The sequence below is a fragment of the Pan paniscus genome, chromosome 9, assembly GCF_029289425.2.
Source record: "Pan paniscus chromosome 9, NHGRI_mPanPan1-v2.0_pri, whole genome shotgun sequence".
NCBI lineage: Eukaryota > Metazoa > Chordata > Mammalia > Primates > Hominidae > Pan > Pan paniscus.
In genome coordinates this window covers 47,330,488-47,357,931 of record NC_073258.2, presented here as the reverse complement: position 1 = coordinate 47,357,931, position 27,444 = coordinate 47,330,488, and the positions used below count along the sequence as shown (strand labels likewise).

The following is a 27,444-nucleotide window of genomic DNA, read 5'->3' as shown; positions in this document are numbered from 1 at the left end:
TTGTAGTCACGAATCGCACATGTTCTTCAAGTCAAAAGATGTTACAGAGGGAGAGATTCTGAGAACTGAAGGGGCTGGTCCCTGGCTGGCTTGGAAAAGATGTTTAAGCGGTATTCACTTACTCGATTCCTCAGTTTCTCCATCTGTGAAATGGGATTCGACATCACAGAGAGGGGGTGAAGAGGGAAAGACTGGGCCGGGGGTGGAATTGTCACAGAGTGCTTGAGTGCTTGACATGCTTTCCTGAGAGCCTGGAAAACTGACAGGTTGTGATGGGGCTGGAAGCCTTGGAGGAGGGCAAGGGACACTGCAGGGTGGCGTAACCAGGACAACCATTCCCCAATCAACCCCTTTCTCGTGGCGTCCTCTACAAGTCCTGTGGCCCAATGGCGACGTCTCTCCTACCAAGGGAGGATGCTCTGTGCAAGCTCCAAAATTGGGGCAGTAAACCCCAGTTGGTGATTCCCAGGAAGGCACCTGGGCGAGGCGCTGTCCAATGCTTCCCCCAAACATCCACGAAGCCCTGCAAGAGTTGCCTAGACGGCCCCCAGAGGGTACTACCCCAGGGAAGCCTCCTCCCAAGGCGGAAGGAGTTCCGTGTCAACCTGCTGGTGATCCGCAGATGGGCGTTCATGGTCGGATGGGCGTTCATGGTCAGATGGGGGTGCTCATGGCTTTTGGAATCTGGATGTGGAGCTGGAGGCGGTGGGGGTGAGGAGGGAGGGAGCACTGTGGGTACCACATCATTTGTTTCCCTTGACTCTGGCGTCACAAACACAGCTTCTTGGAATCTCATGCCTGTTACTGGCTGTGTGATCTGGAGCAACTGGGTTCACCTCTCTGAGCCTTTATTTCCCACATCTGCAAAGTGGTGCACAGTAATACCCACGTTCCTGGCTCTGTGTAAGGAGCCATGAGAATGCATTTAAAGGGCCCAGCACCCAGCTGCTCTCAGTAGATGCTCAAGAGACAGTAACAACCCTATCATTATATGAGGTTCATTGCAACTGTAAGTTTCCTGAGTATTTATCTGCTTGGTGCCAGGCAGAGTATCGGGTACTGGGGGACGGGGGTTGGGGGAGGGGTTCCACGATTAGAATGACAAGATCCTTCAGGCAGGTCTTGGTCTGCCCAAGAGATGAAGGCACTCGCAGATAACTTCAATTAATTCAGAACTGAATGCACCTCCAGTTGCACTGAGCATGGTTTTGGATGCCAAGTGCCCGGCCGGGAAAAGAGCACTGAGGAAGGAGCCATTTGTTGTTCCTTTTGAGGAGAAAGATTCACCAAGGAAATGATGTCAGAGGTAGGCCTGGAATTTCCACCAATGGTAGGATGGCATTGCCAGGAAGGCAAAGAGCAGAAGCAAAGACCTCGAGGCGTCAACGTACCCAGGGTGTTGGACATGTGTCCTGCAGTGACTGGGGTAGAGGGTGAGGCAGAGATATCGGAGATGAGGGCAAAAAGAGAAGTAGATAAAGGAGGAGTGTGGTCCCAGCCTCCAGAGAGCAAAAAGATCTTTAAGAGAATGAGCTGGCAAGTTGGAAGTGAGGTAAGGAGGGAATTTCTTGTGGCATTGGTTTTCCATTTAAATCTCCCCATCCATTTCTATCCTGGCTTCCTTTGCCGGGAAGCCATAGGTCCTCAGCTGCATCTGTAGGGTGAGACTGGGTCCTCAGGCATTGCAGGCTGGGGAGTCAGCGCTTCAGGCGTCACACTGGGACTTGTCCAGGGGCTGTGGGGAGCAAAGAGATGCGGTGTGATCCAGAGACCCAGGTCTGAGTCCCAACCTGTCGCCTGAAGCATTTGACTTGTCCTCTTTGGGGGCCAGTGTTTTCCTGCATGGCATGAAGAGTTGGGACCAGGGGTTCTATATTTTGCCCTCAAGAAACTGCCCCTGTAGTTACATAGTCAAGGCCAAGGCACAGGAAGGAATCTGAAACAAGGCTGGGGGAATTGTTGGAAACATCTCAGAAGGGAAGCCCTAGGCAGTTGGAGGGTTGACACATGTGCTCTGGGTCAATGTGGGCAGAAAGTGGGCAGAAAGTGGTCCCAGACCCTGAATGTGATCACCACGGACAAGCAGTCTAGACAAAGCACGCCTTGTGAGGCAGTGCCTCAGTTTCCCTCTGTGGGCTGAGTTGGGCCTGAAACTCAGAAGTAGGGATGAGATGAGAGCTCCACTGGCATTTCCTGAGAACTTACGGGAAGGGGAAGGAGAACAGGATTGAAGCGAATAGGGCATATGGTACACACCTTCTGGGTTATTACCATCTATACTCAATAATCTCAATAATCCAAGAGGGATATCATCATCACTATTTTTTGCAGGCAGAGAAACCATGTTCAGAGAGGTTAAGAGACTTGCCCAAGGTCACACAGCTAGTTTGAGGCAGGGTGAGATTCAAACCTAGGTCTGCCTGACTCCATTGCTCAGTGTCGTCTGCTCTTAGTCATTTCTGGTTCATTGTCCTTTTCCATAATGCAGCTTTTCAGCCTAATGGGTGGTGAAATATTTCCTTAATTTCTCCCTTGAGCGTATCTCACAAAAAGGAGCTGACCAGAACTTTGTGATTCAAGGCCAGGTACATTATGACCTCTTCTTGCAAAAAATGTACTAACAATCCCAGTCACCTCCAGGTCCCTGTGAAGGCTACTGAGATACTCTAAATGAATAGAGTTCACCCCTTTAGAAGGAAAAGTCCACCTAAGGCCTTCCCTCTACCCCCTACTAATAATAATGACACCAAGCAAAATACTTCCGGTTAGCTCCAAGGTAAATGCCCTCTGGATCCTAGAAGGAAGAGTCACTGGGGATTCACTTCCACATTTGTTGTAAAACAAGGACATTGTTTATTGCACATATGACCTTTCCTGAAAGCACAAGGGCAAAATTTCAATAAGGATTTAGTACCTGGAAAAAACTAAGACTGAAACACACTGCATCTTCCCCAAGGAACTGGCAAGCATCTTCCTTGCTAATAAGAAGAGCTCCATAACTGATCAGCCTTCCCTTCTTGCACAGGTTGCCAGGAAGCTCAGAGCCAAATTCCACCTTCATTTCTAACAGCTTTGGCAGTTGCATCCTTATTACTGCTTTACTACTTCTAATCCTACTGGCTCAGCCTTGTTTTCTCTGCCTTTTATTAAAGATGTTCCCCTTTTTAATGGTAAGAGATAAATGCTTTAAATAAATCCACATTTGGAAGAGCTGCTGAAGGGACCTGGATTCCACAGGCCTCATGTTAAGCCAGGCACAGTTCTGTTCTGATCTTGTGCATTCACCCAAAAGCTGAGGGATCCCTCTCTTGGAAGGAAGGAGGGACTGGCTTAAGCCCAAGGAATTGCTCATCCAGCTGCTGACAGTGGCTAAGATCAAAATGCCTTGGGTCAGATCATCGTTGCCATTTTTTGCTCTACTGACAAGCAGCTTGCCTTGCTCCTACCAGCTCCCTGGGAGGCCCAAACCACTATCCCCTACCTGTGCTCCAGAAAATCTCCCCCATTAGTCCCTCCTGTTGAGGCATGGAAAGGTGGAGAGGTATGGGAATAGTGGCGTGGGAGTGAGGGGCATCCCTAGATCATGAGGACAGGGAAGGCGTCTCTGAGGAGGTGGCATTTCAGTGGGGGTCTTGCTAGATACAAAGGAGCCAGCTCCACCAAGAGTTGAGTAGCAGAATTCCTGGGAAGGGGACACAGCCAGTGCAAAGGCCCTGAGCAGGATGGAATTGGCTTGTTCTATGAAGTGGCAGAAGGCTAGTGTGCCCAGGGTGCAGTGTGGCAAGAAGGACAAGAAGCAGATGTGGGGAGAAGTGGGTGGGATCTCTGCCAGGGTTTTCCAGTTTGGCTTTCTTTGAAGTGCAGTGGAAGCCACTGGTAATTTTAAGCTGGGGAGACCCAGAACTTGATTTGTTTTCATGAGATTACCTTGGTTGCCATCTGGATGATAAACATTTACTGAGTCCCAGTGAGTTTGTAGGCATGCTCATAAACCATCTCATTGAATTATCCCTGAATTCTAGATGAGATTGAAGCAAACATGTGTCTTTTTTTCTGGCTTCCCAGCATCTGATTCCCCTTCCAGTGGCTGGAGAACATCCCACCTTCTGACCCTTGGGGAGAAGCAGAGTGTGCCCTTTCCCTGCCCACTGGAGAAGCTGAAACAACAAAAACTCCCTTCCCTGGCCTCCCTGCAGGTAAGGCACTGGTCCATGACCCAGGCTGTCAATCAGATGCATCTTCCTGACTTTGAATTGGGAGCTAGAGATAATAGAAGCATGGATCATGGACAGTCCTTTCAGGCATGGGTGGGGTGCAGTGCAGTCCGTTCTCAGGAGCAGTAATGTCAGTGGCTGGGCCCAACAGAGCTGTGGGCTAGGGCTGGTGGTGCAGGCTTTGGCATCTGTTGGTCAGGTTGGGGAGCAATGTCTTTACCACATCAGGTCTCTAGCATGATCTTGGCTGTGGCTCTGGCTGTGTGCACCCCACACCTGTTTCTCCAGCCTTCCAGAGGATCATGAGCTACCTGAAATCCTTTCACTGTGTTCCTTTTCAATTTACAAGTTGTCTACTGCTGCATAACCAATAGCCCGAAACTTAGCAGCTGAAGACAGTAAACATTTATTATCACACAGTTTCTTACAGGCCAGGAAAGCCACAGCCCTTTATAAACTAATTTCAGAAGTGACATGCCATCACTGCTGCCATATTCTGTGGTCACACAGACCAACCCTGGTACAGTGTGGGAGAGGACTACACGAGGGTGCAGCCACCAGGAGGAGGGATCCTTGGTGGTCACCTTGGAGGCTGGTGACCAAAATCAGCCAGAGCAATTTCTGTTGCTTGCAACATTAAAACCAAGACTTTATGGAGCTTGTAGATGATCATGCAGTTATTCACCAAAATTTCTTAACAGTGTGTCTAGCCAGGAGAATAGGCAAAGGAAACCCCCAGATATCAGCTGAGAGCCAGTGGTAGAGCTTGCCTTGTTAGACAGGACCTTGGCAGACTGGTAAAATCAAAGAGGTTGAAATCACTGATTGGAGTACAAGTTGTGGAGTACTCTTTCCAAACTTGAGACTCTGGGCAATTCTCTCCATTTTGGAAGGCCTCAATGGTGTTGAGTATTGGAATTGATGGTTTCTACAGCACTCGTTCAGTCTCCTTGTCTGTAAATAGGGCTGGGAATGTTGGATTCAATCATCATTCAAGAGATGAAGTATGTTCTCAGTCTTGTAGAGGGATGCTAGAGAAAGGGATGGGGACTGGGGCATTAGAGAGGTTGTTTTTTTTTTTTTGTCCCAGGAGACTCCAGGAAGACTCCTGAATGCCACACACTCCTAAACCTGAGAGACCTTCATGCAGATTGGGGAGCAGCTTTAGGACTGCTGGGTGGAGCCACAGTGAGACAGATAAGCTCCAGGAAAATAAGAACTGCCAAAACAATAGAGCCACCCAACAAAAAAAGGGGCTGCTACTGCAAGTGGTAAGCTTCCTGTTACTGGAGGTGTGTAAGCCAAGGCTGGGGGCTCTTCTGAAGATAATTTATGCCCAGGTAGATGTTATGTTTAATGATCTCCAAAGTCCCACCATAGGGGAATATTCTTGATACCAGAAATGGTGCAGCCACATTGCTGGTGGAGAGCACTGTCATGAAAGAATAGAGCTCTGGGCCTGGAGCCAAGAGATGTGGGTTCTAGTCCCACCCCTGTTATTTGACTCCTGGGGGACTACAGTCAGATCCTGTATCTGCTCAGAGCTTCACTGGTTTTCTGTCAATTTGTAAAGTGAGGGACCAGTTTCCACATGTCAATCCATACAGCCACCCTTGTCAGAGAACATTTCCCTTGTCCTTGAGAAGATGAAAACCATAAAGCAATGTAGCATTATTTTCATAAAGCTAAAGCTATTCAATTTAAAGGATGATCTTCATTTTGAGATAATATATTTCCTACTATTTTTGGTGTTCAAATGTCCTTTTTCTTTTATGCAAGGGTAATAATAGCATGTGTAGAAGATGAAAATGGTGTTATTGTTTTTCTGAGGGACCCTACCTGGCAAAATAAAAGGTTGACAAACCTACGGTAGTTCCCTCCAGTTATGAAAGTAAGAAATATAGGAATCACTGGGCTTAATGATTCCAAATAACCTTCAACATTGTTTCTCTCTCTTTCCCTGAACTCATCCCTCCATTTCTAAAACACTGATTGACACGTCAGACACGAGAGCCACTAAGATGAGTGAGACACCTACAGTCCCTTCCTATGTGAAGCTCAGAGTATCCCAAGGAAGACCAACACATAGGCACATAAACGAATGGATATTTAGGTTAGATCACATTTTTTATCATAAAAATACGGCAGTACACATCCTTAGTTGTATCTTTTGTTTGCTTCTCTGGTTATTCCCTTAAGATGAGTTCCCAAAATGAAATTTCAGGGTCAAAGGATATGCCCTGCTTTACATCCTAAAAACTTTTTTTTTTTTTTTTTTTTTTGTGAGTTGGAGTCTCGCCCTGTCACCCAGGCTGGAGTGCAGTGGTGCAATCTCTGCTCACTGCAACCTCCGTCTCCTGGGTTCAAACGATTCTCCTGCCTCAGCCTCCCAAGTAGCTGGGATTAGAGAAGCCTGCCACCATGCCCAGCTAATTTTTGTGTTTTTAGTAGAGATGGAGTTTCACCATGTTGGCCAGGCTGGTCTTGAACTCCTGACCTCGTGATCCATCTGCCTCGGCCTCCCAAAGTGCTGGAATTACAGGCGTGAGCCACTGCATAAAACATTTTGCCCAGTTGTCCTAAAACATTTTGCCCAGTTGTCCTGCAAAGTGTTCGTGCCTGTGTCAGTTCTCATTGATTTTGTATGAGCGTGCTTGTTTCCCCGACACCCTTATGCTGAACACCATCAATCTGCTTAATCTTCAGTGGTTTGCTCTGCAACTGATGTATCTCATTGTTGTTTTAAATTATATGACACCACTAGCAAGATGAGCTTATTTGAATATGTTTACTCATCTTTCACGCCTCTTTTGCAAATTGCTTATGTCCTTTGTCCATTTAAAATTGGGGCCCTTATTTTTCTTATTGATTTAGAAATGTAGTTTACATATTAAGGATAGCAAAATGCTTTGTTTGAAATATGTAATGCAGTTTTCTCAATGCAAACAATTTTTGTAACTTTATTTGTGATGTCTTTTGCTGTATGGAAATTTAGATGTTTTCTGTTTTTCCTTTATAATTTTGTGAACATAGTTAGAAAGGCCTTCTTCAGTAAATTGTAAAAAAAAAAATCTTAGATTTTCTTCTGATTGCTCTTTTTGTTTGTTTGTTTAAATATCTGACACAGCTGGAATTTACTTTGGTGTAGAGTATAGCATAGGGATGTGACTTTATGTTTTCCTTAGTGGAGAGTTGCCCCAACACCAATTATAGAATAATCCATCTATTCCTCATTCTTTTGTAGTGCCATGTGTATCATGCACTAAATTTATTTATTTTTGAGACAGAGTCTCGCTCTGTCACCCAGGCCGGAGTTCAGTGGCATGGTCATGGCTCCCTGCAGCCTCAACTTCTTAGGCTCAAGCGATCCTTCCACCTCAGTCTCCTAAGTAGCTGGGACTACAGGCACATGCCGCCATGCCTGTCTAATTTCTAAAAGTTTTTTATAGAGATGGGGTCTCACTATGTTCCCCAGGCTGGTCTTGCACTCCTGAGTGTAAGTGATCCTCCCTCCTCGGCTGCCCAAGATACTAGGATTATAGGCGGGAGCACCACACCCAGCCTCCTTCCATTATTTTGAATGAATGCAATGTTTTCTCTTCTCTAAGAATATCTTTTTTTCCTTCTGTTCTCTGTATTACCTGCTTCTTCAAGTTTTTCCCCCCTGTTCATTGGGCTCCCTTTCAGGCAGTGGCTTTCTTCAAATATCTGGTGATCCTTGGCTGCCTTTTCATTTTTGAGAGCAAGTTACTCAACAAGCTTGGTACACCCAGGCGGTTGGGATTCACAGACTGAATGCTTTACTGGAGGGTGAAGCTGTGTTTTCCCCGTGTGGTGTAGGTCTTCCTTTCTTTAACAAAGAATGACCCTCCACTTTCTCACGTATGTGTGTGTGTGTGTGCGTGTGTGTATGTGTGCACGCAGAGGGAGGACACAAGGGTTGAGAGTCATAAGTCTAGTCCTGCTCTGACTTCAAGGTAATGCTGGGTCAGAAGGGATCTCTAATTTTGGACCCGAGTGGGGAAGGAACTGGAGGGCTCAAACAGCTCCTTACCCATCTGTTTGCTTGCTTGCTTGTTTTCTCTCTTTCTTTACAGGGTCTTACTGTGTCACCCAGGCTGGATTGGAGTTCAGTTGCACCATCTCAGCTCACTGTAACCTTGCTGGGTTCAAGCAGTCCTCCCATCTCAGCCTCCTGAGTAGCCAGGGCTACAGATGCACGCCACCATGTCTGGCTAATTTTATTTTTTGTAGAGAGGAGGTCTCGCCATGTTGCCCAGGTTGGTCTGGAACTCTTGGGCTCAAGCAATTCTCCTGCCTTGGCCTCCTAAAGTGTTGGGATTACAGGCATGAGCCGCCACACCCAGCCTCCCATCTGTGTTTTCTTTTCTTTTTTCTTTTTTGAGACGGAGTCTCTGTCACTCAGGCTGGAGTGCAGTGCTGCGATCTCAGCTCACTGCAACCTCCGCCTCCCGGATTCAAGAAATTCTCCTGCCTCAGCCTCCCGAGTAGCTGGGGTTACAGGCGTGTGCCACCAAGCCTGGCTAATTTTTATATTTTTAGTAGAGACGGGGTTTCACCATGTTGGCGAGGCTGGTCTCAAATTCCTGACCTCAAGTGATCTGCCTGCCTCGGCCCCATCTGTTTGTTTGTTTGTTTGTTTGTTTGTTTGTTTTTGAGACAGAGTCTCACTCCCTCGCCCAGGCTGAAGTGCAGTGGTGCAATCTCAGCTCACTGCAACCTCCACCTCCCAGGTTCAAGCAATTCTCCTGCCTCAGCCTCCCGAGTGGCTGGAATTACAGGTGTCTGCCACCACACCCAGCTAATTTTTTTTCTTTTTTTGTATTTTTAGTAGAGATGGGAGTTTCACCATGTTGGCCAGGCTCGTCTTGAACTCCTGACCTCAAGTGATCCACCCGCCTCGGCCTCCCAAAGTGCTGGGATTACAGGCAGGAGCCGCTGTTCCCGGCCCCCATCTGTTTTTGATTCAGCAGTTTCCCACCCTCCTCAGTGCCTGGTGAAAACAACTTAGAAGTCTGTCTGTGACCATCGCTCTAGGAAAGGACTATGGTGGTCCACAGGGACAGCAAGGGAACTGCCTTGGGTGGTGTTGGGATGGGCAATCTGGGGGTCTCAGTGCTTCTTTAATAAGGTTTGGAAAATGATCCTTCTATTTTCAGCCGCAGCCCTCACCTCGGCCTTCTAAGGGACCTGGTTCTTGCCATTTCTAAGCCTTTCCTGTGATTCCTTGTGGGCAAATTGGCTTTCTGTGTTCCAGTGCCCCGCATTGGGTACTCAGATTTGATTCCATCTTCTCTACTAAGGCAGCCCTTCCTCCAGCTGTCTTCCACCTGCCTATGTTGCAATCTGGTAATACTTTAGATGCCTCCTTGTTTTATCCAAGGTGGATTTTGTGTTGTGTTTTTTGTTCTGCTTGTTCCAGGATGGTTTTTCAAGAGGAGAAGGAGATGGACACCTTTTCACTTCACCTTGGCTTACTAGGCACACATTAATTTTAAAATGGGAATTCTGTCCTGTTATCACTCTGTTATCATTTCAGGTAACATTTAAAATAAAAATGGAAACATTTTCTCTTCTTCCCCTTCAAAATCCATTGGAACTTTTAAAAACTAGATATTATGTTTTAAAACAATTTTAGGTTTACAGAAAAATGGCAAAGCTATTACAAAGAGTTCTCATATACCCTGTACCCAGTTCCCCCTATTACTAACACCTTCCATTAGTACAATACATTGGCCACAAGTAATGAACCAAAATCCTACATTAAGTTCATAGATTGTTCCAATTTCCTTAGCTTTTTACTTAAACTACTTTTTTCTGTTCTAGGATCTCATCCACATTATATTTACTCATCCTGTTTTCTTAGGCCCCTCTTGGCTGGGACAGTTTCTCATACTTCCCTTGTTTTTGATAGCTCATTTTTGAGGCGTCCTGGGCAGGCCTTTTGTGGAAGAATCCTCTATTGTAGTTTGTCTGATGTTTTTCTCATCGTTAGACTCGGGTTATGGGTTTTGGAGAGGAAGCCATTGGGATTTTGATGAGAATGCCATTAAATTTATAGGTTAATTTGAGGAGAATTGACATTCCCATAATATTGAGTTTTCCTTCAGGGACCTGGTGCATTTTCCCATCGTATTTAAGTCTTCTTTTATGATCTCCAGTGAAGTTTTATAGTTTGCGTCTTATAAACCTAACATATTTCTGTTTAGGTTTATTTCTAGGTACATGATAGTTTTTGCTGCTATTGTGAGTAGGATCTTTTTCAACTACATTTATTTTCTAAATTGTCCTTGCTGTTGGAAAGCTAGGATTTGGAAAGCTATTGATTTTTATAAATGTATATTCTGACCAGCTATCTTACTAAATTCACATATTGTTTTCATTAGTTCTGAGTTGATTCTCTGGGACTTTTTTGATAGACAAGAGTATCTCATGCAAATAATTACTTTGTGCCTTCCTTTTAAAAAATATTTATGAATCTTGGTTAATTTTCTTATATTATTGCATTAGCTAGAAGCTCCAAAACGATGATTAGGAATGGTGACAGCAAGCATTCTTGTTTGCTAAGGCAGGTTTTCTCCTGTTTTCATGATGTTTCCTGCAGTCTTCTGATAATCTCATCACATTCTAGAAATGTCTTTTTATTCCTATTTTAGTAGGAGAGAGAGAGAGAGTATAATTAAAATTGGATTCTTCTTTTTAGAGATGGGGTCTCACTATGTTGCCCAGGCTGGGCTCAAACTACCCTCCTGCCTCAGCCTCCCTAGTAGGTGGGACTACAACTGTGTGCCACTGTGCCCAGCTAAAATGGAATTTTTACTAATGCCTTTTTTTGTATCTATCAGTATCAGCACCTATTTTTCCATATTAACCTCTAGATGTAATGATTATTGCTCTGCAATAATTTGCAAACATGGAAAACATTATAGGATTTGATAATTATTAAGTCATCTTTGAATTTCTAGGATAAAATATGTCAAGTTCTTCCTTAATATGCTACTGCATCAAATTGCTATTATACATTTTTTAAAAATTAAAAAAAATGTATGGCTAATTATAATGTTGAAATACTATTCTTTTTTTTTTTTTCGTGAGACAGGGTCTCACTCTGTTGCTCAGGCTGGAGTGCAGTGGTGCAATCTCAGCTCACTGCAGCCTCGACCTCCCAGGCTCAAGCGATTCTCCCACCTCAGCCTCCCAAGTAGCTGGGACTACAGGCACGTGCCACGACATCCAGCTAATTTTTGTATTTTTTGTAGAGACAGGGTTTTGCTGTGTTACCCAGGCTGGTCTCAATCTCCTGAGTCAAGCGATCTGCCCACCTCAGCCTCCCAAAGTGCTGGAATTACAGGCTTGTGCCTCCACACCTGTCTGCTATTCTAAATTTTTGTGTGAGTGGGCTTTGTTAGTTTTGAACTCAAGTTTATGCTAGTCTCTATAACTTTTTTTTGTAACTGCCTGAGATTATTTTGTCGGGGAGTACGCTTATGAGTCTCAAGGAACATGATCGTAAGACTAAAGTTTTCTTCTATATCTCCTGCATTAACCCTATTTCAGCATGAGCTATTTGGTCCGAGTATTCAGTTCAGGCCACTGACTCTCCTTGCATGTCCAGAAAATTTTCACTGTCTCTTCCCATTTTTAAACAAAGGACTTGCCTAATCACCATTGGTAGCTGATGTGAGCTTTCCCAGCAATTGTGTAGGTGAGTCATTGATTTCCCATGTGTGCCTTGCCCTCTGGGGGTGTATAGAGATGTAGGGTAGTCTTAGATGAGCTTCACCCAGCTGCAGAGGGCAAAGGCTGGCAGAGAGATTGCCCTTCAGGGTTCCTGTGCCAGGAAGCAGATTGGCATTTGGGGGCCCATCTCAAACAGTGCTGATGGTTGTGGCAGTGCTTAGCTGGCAAAATCCATTTGGTTTAGCCTGCTCTCTGCATCAAATGAGACCCGTGAGCTGGGGTGTATGTTGAGGCAAGCTGCTCTGTTTGGAGGATCCAAATTTGCCATTCTTGAGTTACTCCTCCCTAACTGTATGTCTAGCCTCCACTATATGCCTGTTGGGGATCTGTGTCTAGTTAGTACTATCATTAGTGCTGCACATGCCAGTAGAGGAAGGGAAGGAGTTACCAAGGGAGAGGATTCCACTGCGTGCTGAGCTCCACTGGCCAGTGCCCGAAACTCAGCGAACACTGGTTTGAGCAAAAAGAATAACGTGTTGGCTCCTATAACTAAAAAAATCTGGGTCGGGCTTCAGGCATGGCTGGATCAAGCTGTTAAAACAATATCATCAGAAATATGTCTTTATCCATCTTCCCACCTATGAAGAAAAAGTTATGGCCAGAAAGTTATGAGAGTTGGGGAAAGCAAGATATCTTGGGAACCAAGAGAGCAGAGCATTCAGAAAGAGAAAGTGGACAATAGGGTTAAATGCAACAGGGAGGTCCAGTAAGATAAGAACTTAAGGATTTCCTCAGATTTCATGATAGGAGTCACTTATGTCCTTAACAAGAACAATTTTAGTGGTATTACCCCATGGAAGTGGTATAGCAGATTGGAATGAATTGAGGAGAAAATGAGAGGTAAGGAATTAGAAAAAGAAAGCACAGATGATCTTTTTGAGCTATTTGGATGAAAAGTGTTAGAAAGAGAAGGCAGAGTTAAATATTTTTATTGTTTAAAGGTTGGGAGAAAATTGGACGTGTTTCCAGCCTATGGGAATGGAGCTGGCAGAGAAGGCAAGGTTAACAGCAGAGAGGTAACACTAGAAAGAGGACTTTTACTTTAATTTGGGGATGGGGATGGGGATGGGGTATGTGTGGCACATTCTTAAGCAGGGTGTTGCTCCTCTCTCCACAGCAAGATGGCTGAGCCATCAGTATTTTCTTGGGTTTTGCTCAATCTTTGCTGCCCCTGGGCTGGCTTTAGGAATTGGAGAAATATACTCATCAGAGGATTCCTAAAGCGCCAATTACTATCTTTGGGTCTTCTCCCTAGGTAGCTGGGTGACCTTGAGTAAGCTGCTCTCATTCTGGGTTTCCTGTAAGAGGTTGACTTCGATGTCCTTAGAGGTCCCTTCCATCCAGCATCACTTTGAAGTCAGACTTTGAGTAGCTCAGAGGCAGATTGTGAAAGGATGGAGGAATAGAATGGAAACAGAAGTAGAAAGGAAATGACTGTGGCTTCATAAGCATTACTCTACCTTTCAGGAACATGTCTTTTCAATTTGCAAAGTGCTGGGGATGTGCTTAATGATCCGCAAGCTCCCTTTTATTTTTAAATTATTGTTTTAAAAATAACATTTAAGACTTTTTTATTATAACATAATACATGTCCAGTGACGAAAACCATGAGCAAAACACTAAAATAAATCAACCACAGTTTTACTACCCAGAGGTGAGGCTTATGAGCAAGTTCAGAGCTTGGTTTATGCCTTTTTGGTGTGTATTTGATGGGGTGAACACTGTGGGTTGCCTATTCAGTGGCAGTCTGTCTTCACTTCTGCTCACTTCTTCTTGGCTGGCAAAGCTCTTGTTTTGTAGAAGTGTTCAAGCTCCTTGTTGTCATGGGCTCAGAGAAAGTGACCCCCTACACAGCGCAGCTCCAGGGAATCCAATCATGATTGGTTTAAGATAATGACAGTGATCCCATTTCCCTTTTCTGTGAATAGTTTAGACATTGGACATGTGATACAGTTCTGGCCAGTGAGATGCACAAGAATGACTTTGGGGGAATGTTTTCCTTGCTCTTAGAGGTCCACAGAAGATGATGGTCCTCTTTCTGTTGCTCAGCTTGGCTCTATAAGGTGGAGATTCACGGAACTGCTGCAGCCATCCAGCAAGCAAGGAAGAACTAAGCTGAAAACAAAAACCAACACCAAAGAAAAAATCTAGATCCCGGATAACATTTTTGAGCAACTTCATTAGCCAACCCCGAAATTGCCCTATCTTTGGACTCCTGTTATTTGAGATAATAATCTGCCCTTATTTTAGAAAGGTATTTCATTATTTGCAGCTAAAAGCATTCTAACTGTTGCAAATAGGATCATATTGCTTGTATTATTTTGAGCATGCTCTTTCATTTCATAATATACCATGAACATTTTCAAAAGTCAATAACTTTCTCCTGTAATAGGATTTTGAATGGCTGCACTGTATTCAACATGTTGTGAGACATTTAGGTGTTGCCAGTTTTTGCCATTATACATAATGGTGTGACAACACCCTGCACAAATCTTTGCATATTTGTTTGGTTTCAGGGGTAATTTTCTAGAAACAAAATATTGGGTAATGGTTGTATATATTATCAAGGCTTTTCCTTAAATTTCCCTCCAAAACTTTGCATTGATTTGTAATCTGCCATTGTTACCAACTTTCCTTGTTAGCATTCTGTTTTTAACTTTGCATTGAAGTATAACGTATATACAGAAAATTACACAAATCATGCTTAATTCTCACAACCTGAAAACCCTCATATAACCAACACCCAAATCAAGAAACAGAGCATTTCGAGTCCTGGGGGAATCATTTGTTCCTCCACCCAGCCAGTACCCACAGAAGTAACCATTACTCAGATTCTATCACCACAAGTGAGTTTTGCCAATTCTTGAACTTCACATAAATGAAATTACATGTATGTTGACTTTTACACCTACTCCTTGTGCTCATCATTGTATCTGTGTGATTCATTCATGTTGTTGAGAATAGTAGGTTTGTTCCATTTTTTGCTGTGTGGTATCCCCATTATATGACTATACCAATGATCCATTTTACTGTTGATGGACATTTGAGTTGTGTCTAACTCTTGGCTATTTTAAACAAAGCTGCTGTAAAGTTTCATACATGCTTTTTTGATGGACATGTGTACTCTAATGTATCTTGGGTAGTTACCTACAATTCAAATTGCTTAAATTTTTAATTCAAACTGGCAACACCTAAACATCTCATAACACGTTGAATACAGTGCAGCCATTAAAAATCCTATTATGGAAAAAGTTATTGACGGATGAAAATGTTCATGGTATATTGTAAAATGAAAGCACATGCTCAAAATAATATAAGCAATATGACCCTATTTGCAACAGTTAGAATGCTTTTAGCTGTAAATATCAAAATTTGGTGTACACTTAATACGAAATTTCCAAACAGTTCTCCAAAGTAATTGTATCAATTTACACTCTCAAAAACAATACATGAGTGAGTTCCAGGTGTGCCACGTTCTTGCCAACACTTAATATTCACAATCTTTTTCTTTTTACTCATTCTAGAAAGTTTGTAGTGATGTTCATTGTGGTTTCAATTGACTTTTTCCTGATGAGTGATAATGTTGAACACCTTCTCATGTGTTGATTGGCCATCCTTTCTTGTGAAGTGCTTAAGTTTTATGCCCAAAGTTTAATTGTTTTTTGTTTTATTGATTTCTCAGATATATGTATTGCCAATATCTTATCCCAGTATATATTTTGCCTTTTCACGCTCCTGATGTCTTTTAATGAACAGAAGTTCTTAATTTTAATGAGGCCTATTTTATGGGTAATGGCTTTGGTGTTCTAACAACTTTTTGACTATCCCAATATCATAATGATGTGATTCTGTATTTTCTTTTGGAAGCTTTATTGTTTTGTTTTTCACATGTAGATCTAGAATCCATTTCAAATTAATTTTGGTGTGAGGTAGGGATCAAGCTTCATTTTTTTTCCCATATGAATATCCAATTGATCTAAGACATTAGGCCATTTATTTAAAAGGCATTCTCTACCCACTGGATTGCAGTGGCACCACTGTCAAAAATCAATTAACCATGTAAGTGTGGGTCTGTTGTTGGACTCTATCCTACTTCATTCTTCTATTTATCTGTCTTTGCACCAAACCCACATAGTCTTCTTAACTACTGTAGATTTACAATAAGTATATCTGATGGTACGAGTCCTCCAACTTTATTCTTCTTCAACATCATTTTGGCTATTCTGGGTTTTTTTGCATTTTTATATGTATATTTTAGAATCAGCTTTTCAATTTACTTCCAGTATTTTGATTGAGATGTCACAAAATCTGTAGATCAATTTGGAGAGAGACTGCTATTTGGAGAGAAACAATATTGATTCTTCCAATCTGTAAACATGAAGTGTTTATGTAAATCCATGTATTTAGGTCTTATTTAATTTCTCTAAACACAGTTTTATAGGGTGGATATCTTGGAATTTTTCATTGTATGTATTCTTATTTGATTTTAAAAATTCAGTTGTAAATGGTGGTTTTTAAGGTTCTATTTCCAATTTGTTTTACTAGTATATAAATATACAATTGATTTCTGAAAAGTCAGCTTGTTTAAATGACCTTTCCAAATTTGCTTATTAATTCTAATAGTTTGTTTATAGACCCTTTTGAATTTTTTGCATACATCACCATGTATGTGAGCAAATAATAGTTTTATTCTTTCCTTTTAAGTCTCATACTTTTCAATTTGTTTTCTTGCCATATTGCACTGGCTAGGATCTTCAGTACAATGATGAATAGAAGCAATGATAGTAGCCTTGTCTTGTTCCTAACCTCAGAGGAAAAGCATTCACTAGTTTATGTTAAAAGATGTTAGCTAAGGGTTTTTGTAGATATCCTTCATTAGATTAAAAAAGTTCCTTTCTATTCCTGTTTTCTGGTAGTTTAATTTGAAAAAGTGTTGAATTTGTCAAATAATGTTTCTATATCTATCAAGACAATTATATACTTTTTCTCCTTTATTCTGTTAATGTGGTGAATTACATTAAAATAATGTTAAAGTAACTGCATTCTTAGAATAAACACCATGTGGTCATGATATATAATTTTTATATGTCACTACGTTTGATTTGCTAATATTTTAGTTAGGATTTTCACATTTATGCTTATGAGTGATATTGGCCTGTAATTTTTTCTTTCCTTTCTTATAAAATATAACAATAAAATGTCAGATTTTTAAAATCAGGTTTATGTTGGTCTTGTAAAGCAAGTTTGGAGGTGTTTCTTATTTCTCTTTTTTCTGAAATAGTTTAAATAAGATTAGCACTGTTTCTGCCTTAAATATTTGTGGAAATTCTCCAGTGAAGCTATCTGGCCCTGGAAGCTTCTTTGTAGGAAAATTTTCAATTACAGATTCAGTTTTTAAATGAATATTAGACTACAGTATTTTTTACTTTTTTTATATGGTAAGATGTGTTTTCAAAGAATTTGTTCATTTAATCTAAGTTGCCAAATGTATCGACAAAAAGTTGTTAATACCATAATATCGGGGGGGGGGGCGCGGGGTGGAGCCAAGATGGCCGAATAGGAAGAGCTCCGGTCTACAGCTTCCAGTGTGAGTGATGCACAAGATGGGTGATTTCTGCATTTCCATCTGAGGTACCGGGTTCATCTCACTAGGGAGTGCCAGACAGTGGGTGCAGGACAGTGGGTGCAGTGCACTGTGTGCGAGCCAAAGCAGGGCGAGGCATTGCCTCACTCAGGAAGTGCAAGGGGTCAGGGAGTTCCCTTTCCTAGTCAAAGAAAGGGGCGACAGACAGCACGTGGAAAATCGGGTCACTCCCACCCTAATACTGCACTTTGCCAACGGGCTTAAAAAACGGCACACCAGGAGATTATATCCCGCACATGGCTCGGAGGGTCCTACACCCACAGAGTCTCACTGATTGCTAGCACAGCAGTCTGAGATCAAACTGCAAGGCGGCAGCGAGGCTGGGGGAGGGGCACCTGCCATTGCCCAGGCTTGCATAGGTAAACAAAGCAGCCAGGAAGCTCGAACTGGGTGGAGCCCACCACAGCTCAAGGAGGCCTGCCTGCCTCTGTAGGCTCCACCTCTGGGGGCAGGGCGCAGACAAAAAGACAGCAGTAACCTCTGCAGACTTAAACGTCCCTATCTGACAGCTTTGAAGAGAGTAGTGGTTCTCCCAGCACGCAGCTGGAGATCTGAGAACGGGCAGACTGCCTCGTCAAGTGGGTCCCTGACCCCTGAGCTGCCTAACTGGGAGGCACCCCCAAGTAGGGGCAGACTGACACCTCACAGGGCTGGGTACTCCTCTGAGACAAAACTTCCAGAGGAACGATCAGGCAGCAGCATTTGCGGTTCATGAAAATCCGCTGTTCTACAGCCACCGCTGTTCTGCAGCCACCGCTGCTGATACCCAGGCAAACAGGGTCTGGAGTAGACTTCTAGCAAACTCCAACAGACCTGCAGCTGAGGGTCCTGTCTGTTAGAAGGAAAACTAACAAACAGAAAGGACATCCACACCAAAAACCCATCTGTACATCACCATCATCAAAGACCAAAAGTAGATAAAACTACAAAGATGGGGAAAAAACAGAGCAGAAAAACTGGAAACTCTAAAAAGCAGAGCACCTCTCCTCCAAAGGAACGCAGCTCCTCACCAGCAATGGAACAAAGCTGGACGGAGAATGACTTTGACGAGTTGGGAGAAGAAGGCTTCAGATGATCAAACTACTCCGAGCTACAGGAGGAAATTCAAACCAATGGCAAAGAAGTTAAAAACTTTGAAAAAAATTTAGATGAATGTATAACTAGAATAACCAATGCAGAGAAGTGCTTAAAGGAGCTGATGGAGCTGAAAGCCAAGGCTGCAGAACTATGTGAAGAATGCAGAAGCCTCAGGAGCCGATGTGATTAACTGGAAGAAAGGGTTTCAGTGATGGAAGATGAAATGAATGAAATGAACCGAGAAGGGAAGTTTAGAGAAAAATGAATAAAAAGAAATGAACAAAGTCTCCAAGAAATATGGGACTATGTGAAAAGACCAAATCTACATCTGATTGGTGTACCTGAAAGTGATGGGGAGAATGGAACCAAGTTGGAAAACACTCTGCAGGATATTATCCCGGAGAACTTCCCCAATCTAGCAAGGCAGGCCAACATTCAGATTCAGGAAATACAGAGAATGCCACAAAGATACTCCTCGAGAAGAGCAACTCCAAGACACATAATTGTCAGATTCACCAAAGTTGAAATGAAGGAAAAAATGTTAAGGGCAGCCAGAGAGAAAGGTCGGGTTACCCACAAAGGGAAGCCCATCAGACTAACAGTGGATCTCTCGGCAGAAACTCTACAAGCCAGAAGAGAGTGGGGGCCAATATTCAACATTCTTAAAGAAAATAATTTTCAACCCAGGATTTCATATCCAGCCAAACTAAGCTTCATAAGCGAAGGAGAAATAAAATACTTTACAGACAAGCAAATGCTGAGAGATTTTGTCACCACCAGGCCTTCCCTAAAAGAGCTCCTGAAGGAAGTGCTAAACATGGAAAGGAACAACCGGTACCAGCCACTGCAAAAACATGCCAAATTGTAAAGACCATCAAGGCTAGGAAGAAACTGCATCAACTAACGAGCAAAATAACCAGCTAACATCATAATGACAGGATCAAATTCACACATAACAATATTAACTTTAAATGTAAATGGGCTAAATGCTCCAATTAAAAGACACAGACTGGCAAATTGGATAAAGAGTCAAGACTCATCAGTGTGCTGTATTCAGGAAACCCATCTCACATGCAGAGACACACATAGGCTCAAAATAAAGGGATGGAGGAAGATCTACCAAGCAAATGGAAAACAAAAAAAGGCAGTGGTTGCTATCCTAGTCTCTGATAAAACAGACTTTAAACCAACAAAGATCCAAAGAGACAAGGCCATTACATAATGGTAAAAGGATCAATTCAACAAGAAGAGCTAACTATCCTAAATATATATGCACCCAATACAGGAGCACCCAGATTCATAAAGCAAGTCCTGAGTGACCTACAAAGAGACTTAGACTCCGAAACAATAATAATGGGAGACTTTAACACCCCACTGTCAACATTAGACAGATCAACGAGACAGAAAGTTAACAAGGATACCCAGGAATTGAACTCAGCTCTGCACCAAGCAGACCTAATAGACATCTACAGAACTCTCCACCCCAAATCAACAGAATATACATTTTTTTCAGCACCACACCACACCTATTCCAAAATTGACCACATAGTTGGAAGTAAAGCACTCCTCAGCAAATGTAAAAGAACAGAAATTATAACAAACTGTCTCTCAAACCACAGTGCAATCAAACTAGAACTCAGGATTAAGAAACTCACTCAAAACCGCTCAACTACATGGAAACTGACCAACCTGCTCCTGAAAGACTACTGGGTACATAACGAAATGAAGGCAGAAATAAAGATGTTCTTTGAAACCAACGAGAACAAAGACACAACATACCAGAATCTCTGGGACACATTCAAAGCAGTGTGTAGAGGGAAATTTATAGCACTAAATGCCCACAAGAGAAAACAGGAAAGATCCAAAATTGACACCCTAACATCACAATGAAAAGAACTAGAAAAGAAAGAGCAAACACATTCAAAAGCTAGCAGAAGGCAAGAAATAACTAAAATCAGAGCAGAACTTAAGGAAATAGAGACACAAAAAACCTTTCAAAAAATTAATGAATCCAGGAGCTGGTTTTTTGAAAAGATCAACAAAATTGATAGACCGCTAGCAAGACTAATAAAGAAGAAAAGAGAGAAGAATCAAATAGATGCAATAAAAAATGATAAAGGGGATATCACCACCGATCCCACAGAAATACAAACTACCATCAGAGAATACTACAAACACCTCTATGCAAATAAACTAGAAAATCTAGAAGAAATGGATAAATTCCTCGACACATACACCCTCTCAAGACCAAATCAGGAAGAAGTTGAATCTCTGAATAGACCAATATCAGGCTCTGAAATTGTGGCAATAATCAATAGCTTACCAACCAAAAAAAGTCCAGGACCAGATGGATTCACAGCCAAATTCTACCAGAGGTACAAGGAGGAGCTGGTACCATTCCTTCTGAAACTATTCCAACCAATAGAAAAAGAAGGAATCCTCCCTAACTCATTTTATGAGGCCAGCATCATCCTGATATGAAAGCCTGGCAGAGACACAACCAAAACAGAGAATTTTAGACCAATATCCTTGATGAACATTGATGCAAAAATCCTCAATAAAATACTGGCAAACCGAATCCAGCAGCACATCAAAAAGCTTATCCACCATGATCAAGTGGGCTTCATCCCTGGGATGCAAGGCTGGTTCAACATACACAAATCAATAAATGTAATCCAGCATATAAACAGAACTAAAGACAAAAACCACATGATTATCTCAATAGATGCAGAAAAGGCCTTTGACAAAATTCAACAACCCTTCATGCTAAAAACTCTCAATTAGGTATTGATGGGATGTATCTCAAAATAATGAGAGCTATTTATGACAAACCCACAGCCAATATCATACTGAATGGGCAAAAACTGGAAGCATTCCCTTTGAAAACTGGCACAAGACAGGGATGCCCTCTCTCACCACTCCTATTCAACATAGTGTTGGAAGTTCTGGCCAGGGCAATTAGGCAGGAGAAGGAAATAAAGGGTATTCAATTAGGAAAAGAGGAAGTCAAATTGTCCCTGTTTGAAGATGACATGATTGTATATCTAGAAAACCCCATTGTCTCAGCCCAAAATCTCCTTAAGCTGATAAGCAACTTCAGCAAAGTCTCAGGATACAAAATCAATGTACAAAAATCACAAGAATTCTTATACACCAATCACAGACAAACAGAGAGCCAAATCATGAGTGAACTCCCATTCACAATTGCTTCAAAGAGAATAAAATACCTAGGAATCCAACTTACAAGGGACGTGAAGGACCTCTTCAAGGAGAACTACAAACCACTGCTCAATGAAATAAAAGAGGATACAAACAAATGGAAGAACATTCCATGCTCATGGGTAGGAAGAATCAATATCGTGAAAATGGCCATACTGCCCAAGGTAATTTACAGATTCAATGCCATCCCCATCAAGCTACCAATGACTTTCTTCACAGAATTGGAAAAAACTACTTTAAAGTTCATATGGAACCAAAAAAGAGCCCACATCACCAAGTCAATCCTAAGCCAAAAGAACAAAGCTGGAGGCATCACGCTACCTGACTTCAAACTATACTGCAAGACTACAGTAACCAAAACAGCATGGTACTGGTACCAAAACAGAGATATAGATCAATGGAACAGAACAGAGCCCTCAGAAATAATGCCGCATATCTACAACTATCTGATCTTTGACAAACCTGACAAAAACAAGCAATGGGGAAAGGATTCCCTATTTAATAAATGGTGCTGGGAAAACTGGCTAGCCACATGTAGAAAGCTGAAACTGGATCCCTTTCTTACACCTTATACAAAAATTAATTCAAGATGGATTAAAGACTTAAATGTTAGACCTAAAACCATAAAAACCCTAGAAGAAAACCTAGGCAATACCATTCAGGACATAGGCATGGGCAAGGACTTCATGTCTAAAACACCAAAAGCAATGGCAACAAAAGCCAAAATTGACAAATGGTATCTAACTAAACTAAAGAGCTTCTGCACAGCAGAAGAAACCACCATCACAGTGAACGGGCAACCTACAAAATGGGAGAAAATTTTTGCAATCTACTCATCTGACAAAGGGCTAATATCCAGAATCTACAATGAACTCAAACAAATTTACAAGAAAAAAACAAACAACCCTATCAACAAGTGGGTGAAGGATATGAACAGACACTTCTCAAAAGAAGACATTTATGCAGCCAAAAAACACATGAAAAAATGCTCATCATCACTGGCCATCAGAGAAATGCAAATCAAAACCACAATGAGATACCATCTCACACCAGTTAGAATGGTGATCATTAAAAAGTCAGGAAACAACAGGTGCTGGAGAGGATGTGGAGAAATAGGAACACTTTTACACTGTTGGTGGGACTGTAAACTAGTTCAACCATTGTGGAAGTCAGTGTGGCGATTCCTCAGGGATCTAGAACTAGAAATACCATTTGACCCAGCCATCCCATTACTGGATATATATGCAAAGGACTATAAATCATGCTGCTATAAAGACACATGCACATGTATGTTTACTGTGGCACTATTCACAATAGCAAAGACTTGGAACCAACCCAAATGTCCAACAACAATAGGCTGGATTAAGAAAATGTGGCACATATACACCATGGAATACTATGCAGCCATAAAAAATGAGTTCATGTCCTTTGTAGGAACATGGATGAAACTGGAAATCATCATTCTCAGCAAACTATCACAAGGACAAAAAAACCAAACACTGCATGTTCTCACTCGTAGGTGGGAATTGAACAATGAGAACACATGGACACAGGAGGGGGAACATCACACTCCGGGGACTGTTGTGCGGTGGAGGTAGTGGGGAGGGATAGCATTAGGAGATATACCTAATGCTAAATGAGGAGTTAATGGCTGCAGTACACCAACATGGCGTATGTATACCGTGTATACATGTATACCGTGTATACATGGTATACATATGTAACGAACCTTCACATTGTGCACATGTACCCTAAGACTTCAAGTATAATAATAATATAAAAAAACCATGATATCTTTTAAATGTCTCTAGAACCTGTACTGATAGCCCACTTTCTTAGCTGATATTCTGTTTCTCTCTCTCTCTCTCTCTGTGTGTGTGTGTGTGTGTGTGTATGTGTGTGTCTGTCTGTGTCTCTCTTCTTAGTAGGGGTTTATACATTTTATTTACTTGTTTAAAGGCCTAACTTTTATCTTTGCTCATTTTCTCCATTGTGTATTTTTTTTCCTATTTGATTTCTGCTTTCATCTTTACTATTTCTTTCCTTCCACTTTCTTGAGGTTTAATTTGCTGTTGTTTATCTATCTTCCTGAGATGGAAGCTTAGATTCATTAATTTTCCGTATATCTTTTTCTCTAAGAATTGCATTTAAGGCTATAAATGTTTCTGTAACCACAGCCTTTAGATGCAGCTCACAATTTTCATTATCCCACTCTAAATATTTGCTGTTGTAATGTTTCCTTTGGCCCATGGACTATTTAGCAGTGTGTTGCTTAATTTTCAAGCATTTAGAGATTTTCTAGTTGCCTTTTTATATAGATTTCTAACTAACTCCACTCCAGTTAGAGAGCATATTCTGTATAATTTCAGTTCTTTGAAATTTGTGTTAATTGCTTTGTGACCCATTGTGTAGTCTATTGTGGTAAATGTTCCACAAGCACTTCAAAATAATATTCATTCTGCAGTTATTCAATATAATGTTGTATATACATTAACTAGATAAAATTGCTTAATTGTGTTGTTTAAATATTCAGTATTTCACTGTTTTTTGTCTGCTTGCTTGTTTTAGCATTTTCTGAGAGAAGTGTGTTAAATCTGTAACTCTGATTTTGAATTTGCCCATTTCTTTTTTAAAAATTCTGTTATTTTTGCTTTACATATTTGAAGCTTTGAAATGAGGAGCATACTAATATGGGGAAGTTACTTCTTTAAGTCTACTTTATCAGATAGTAATATAACCACACCAGCTTTTTGTTAATGGTTTCCAGCAATATCTTTTCATTCTTTTCCTTTCAACTTGTGTCCTCCTATATTGTGTGTATCTCTTACAAACAACTAATATTTGCATCTTGTTTTTTTAGTTCAATCTGACAATTATTTCGTATTATACTATTTATCCATTTATAATTAATGTAATTGCTGATATAGTTGGTACTATCAAACTACCATCGTGTGGTTTGATTTTTATTTGAACCATCTATTCTTCGTTTTTTAATTCCTCCTTTCCTGCCTTTCTTGACTTATCAACTATTTTTGTCACTTCTGTTAGCTTCGTGGTTATATGTTCTTTTTTTCTTTCAGTGGACCTAAACTGCATCCCTGAATTATTACAGTCTACCTTAAGGTTGCACTGTTACTTCTTCTTGAACAATGCAAGAACCTTACTACAGTTTAACTCAACTTTATCCGCTCTTGCCCTTTGTGCTATTATTGTCATATATTGGTACTCATACATATACTATGAGCTGAAGATACATTGTCATTATTGCTGGTTTAAGTAATCAATATTGTTTTATGTTTACCTACATACTTACTGTCTTGGGTACTATTCACTCCTTCCTGTGGTCTGTTCTCTCTGGGCTCATTTTCCTTCACCATGAAGGATAGACTCTCGTTTGATTTATTGTGATACTGGTCTGCTGGTGATGATTCTGTATGTGGTTTTTTTTTAATGAAAATATATTTCACCTTTAATTTTAAAGAACATTTTAGTGGATATAGAATTCTAAGTTGGCAATATTCTTTTTCTAGCTTCCATAGATTCTAGTGAAGACCAGTGATCAGTTTTACTGTTACTTCTTTTAAGGTAATGGTTCCTTTTTCCTCTAGCAGCTTTTTACTGTTTGTCTTTGTCTTTCAGCAGTTTATTATAAGCCTGCATGTGGTTTTACATTGTATCTATCCTGCTTGGGTTTTGCCTTGCTTTATAAAACTAAATCTGTGGTATTTGGAAAATTCTCAGGCATGATTTATTCAAATACTGGTTATGCCTCATTCCTCTCTCCTTTCTTTCTGATACTCCACATATGTGTATGTTAGAGCTTTTGTTAGTACCTCACATGCCTTTATGCTCTGTTCTGTTCCCCATCCCTCCCCAGCTTTATTTCTGTGTGCTTCAGTGTGGATAATTTCTATTGAGTTCCAGTTCACTATCCAGTCATACACTGTGTTCAGTCTCCTGTTAAATACATTCAACAAATTCTTAAAATTCTGATATATTTTCAATTCTAGAATGGCCATTGGATTTTTAAGAGATATTCTAACTATTTTAATTCTCCACTTTTTAATCCATCTTGTGCATCTTTTCCTGTATTTATTTTCACATGCTGATCATGGCTGTTTTTATGTCCTTACTGCTAACTCCAGTAATTGGGTCAGCAGTGGCTCTGCTATTTTTTGTTCACATTTTCCCCCTTCCTTGCTCATCTCCTACTTTGTCACTGTCACTCTCACTGCCAGATGCTGCTCATAGAAGGACCATAGAGGCTATAGATAATATCTTTCAGTAATTAGGGTTTAGTCTTTTATTCTGTTAAGAAAATGGGGTAAGGGACTGATAATCTTGTGGCTGCATTACAGTATTAGTAAGACTCAGTCCGCCACTGGTACCTGCCTATTCTTCCTGGTATGGCCTTACCAGGTTTTTTTTTTTTTTTGAGACAGAATCTCGCTGTCACCCAGGTTGGAGTGCAGTGGCACTCACTGCAGGCTCCGCCCACCGGGGGTTCACGCCATTCTTCTGCCTCAGCCTCCCGCGTAGCTGGGACTACAGGCGCCCTCCACCTCGCCCGGCTAATTTTTTGTATTTTTTATAGTAGAGACAGGGTTTCACCGTGTTAGTCAGAATGGTCTCGATCTCCTGACCTCGTGATCCGCCCGCCTCGGCCTCCCAAAGTGCTGGGATTACAGGTGTGAGCCACCGCGCCCGGCTGCCTTACCAGGTTTTTCATTGAGAATCTGAAAGTTCCGTCTGACCTTGGAATGTTTTGAGCTTCGCTCTTTCATTTGCCTACTCACACAAGTTCACAAGTTCAAAATCTGACAGATGTTTCAGGAAGGAAACTAGTTTGTGATTCTTGCAGGTGGGTCCCTGGTCTAGTGTGATTTGGTCTCCTAACCACCTATGCAAGAGTTTCTCCTCTGTCATTATAGATCAGAGCCTCAGCTTGCTGTAGCTCCAGAACACAGAAAACTTCTGTGGAAGAATATGGTCTTGTGTTTGGACCTCTTTTAGGTTATAAATCATTGCAGCTGACCCAGCAACCACCAAAAGGAATTATAATTTTTCTCTCCCTCAGTGGAGTTTCTCTGCCTGGGCCAAGGCAGACTGCCAGTCCATGCCCAAAACGGACTATTTCAACCCCATACAAACTCTGACAGCTCTTTTCCTTCCTTTTCAATTTCATGCATTTTTTCTTCTTTCCTAATTGCCCTAGCTAGAACTATCAGTGCTATGCTGAGTAGAAATAACAAGAGTGAGTATTCATGTCTTATTGCTGATTTTGGAGGAAAAACATTTTGTCATTCATACTTAACCCAATATGAAATGAGTTACAGTATTTTATTATATCTACATAGATTTCATTTATCAAATGGAGGAAGTTCCCATCTGCTGCTAATTTGCTGAATGCTTTTATCACAAATGAGTGTTAAATTCTGTCAAATCCTTTTTCTCTGCATCTGTTGAGATAATTGTATGATATTTCCTCTTTATTCCATTAACAGGTGAATTGGTTTTGGAATGTTAAAA

The 27,444-nt window shown here is 41.5% G+C and overlaps 1 long non-coding RNA gene across 2 annotated transcripts in view; it reads left to right on the top strand.

Moving 5' to 3' along the window:
* The window catches only part of LOC129393362 (uncharacterized), a 69,416-nt gene that overhangs the window by 384 nt on the left and 41,588 nt on the right, over window positions 1-27,444 (top strand). Inside the window, exons 2-3 of one of the 2 annotated variants that reach the window (XR_008620178.2) lie at window positions 4,066-4,196; window positions 5,305-7,868. This is a non-coding gene — a long non-coding RNA (uncharacterized LOC129393362). Of the gene's footprint in view, window positions 1-4,065; window positions 4,197-5,304; window positions 7,869-27,444 lie in introns of those variants that run through there. The other variant, XR_008620179.2, reaches the window with a different exon arrangement.